Source organism: Kryptolebias marmoratus, linkage group LG7 (assembly GCF_001649575.2).
Source record: "Kryptolebias marmoratus isolate JLee-2015 linkage group LG7, ASM164957v2, whole genome shotgun sequence".
In the NCBI taxonomy this organism is placed as follows: domain Eukaryota; kingdom Metazoa; phylum Chordata; class Actinopteri; order Cyprinodontiformes; family Rivulidae; genus Kryptolebias; species Kryptolebias marmoratus.
In genome coordinates this window covers 6,726,088-6,726,721 of record NC_051436.1, presented here as the reverse complement: position 1 = coordinate 6,726,721, position 634 = coordinate 6,726,088, and the positions used below count along the sequence as shown (strand labels likewise).

Sequence of the window (634 nt, the reverse complement as noted above, 5' to 3'; positions counted from 1 at the left end):
GAGGAGGAGGAGGAGGAGGAGGAGGAGGAGGAGGAAGAGGAGGAGGACAGCTCTCTGTCCAGCTGAAAGGGCGAATGCTTTTCTGAAGGGCAGACTGGGAGGGGGGGAAAAAAGTAGTCTCCTTCACGTCTATTAAACTAACCTTCATCTGATTGATTCCTCCACATATTGATCCAGGTAAAGGCAGCAAATTCTGAGCAAACAAGCTGGGGTCAAACCGTTTAGGAGGCTGCGTGATGAGTCTTTTCTGTCTGCGTCTCGGGGACTGAATCTAACTTGTGAATCAGTTCATTTCTCAGCAGGGTCCAGTGGTTTTATACGGAGACCGCAAAAATGACCACAGCGGTGCTCATTTGTTTGGCAAAGCGGGCCAATTCTCCCATTTATCTGTCAGTAACAGCTCCATGTACACTCACTGTTTCAGTTTGATGTGACAGAACAAAGAAACCACAGACGAGTCCATGAAACGACACTGAAACAACCCGCATGTGTTCATAATCATTGTTTTACAGTTGGTTGTGTTTCTCGGAAACAGGATAGATTGAAACTTTCCAGCCTTGTGGGAGTTTCTAGCCAAACTACTGTTTCAAAAATTTGCCAAATCACCCTTTTTTTGGAGGGGGGGGGGGGGGGG

General features: G+C 47.3%; 1 protein-coding gene across 4 annotated transcripts in view; it reads left to right on the top strand.

Moving 5' to 3' along the window:
- Positions 1-634, top strand: part of LOC108234864 (sodium/potassium/calcium exchanger 2) — a 65,449-nt gene that overhangs the window by 555 nt on the left and 64,260 nt on the right. The gene's annotated exons all lie outside the window — the stretch shown is intronic.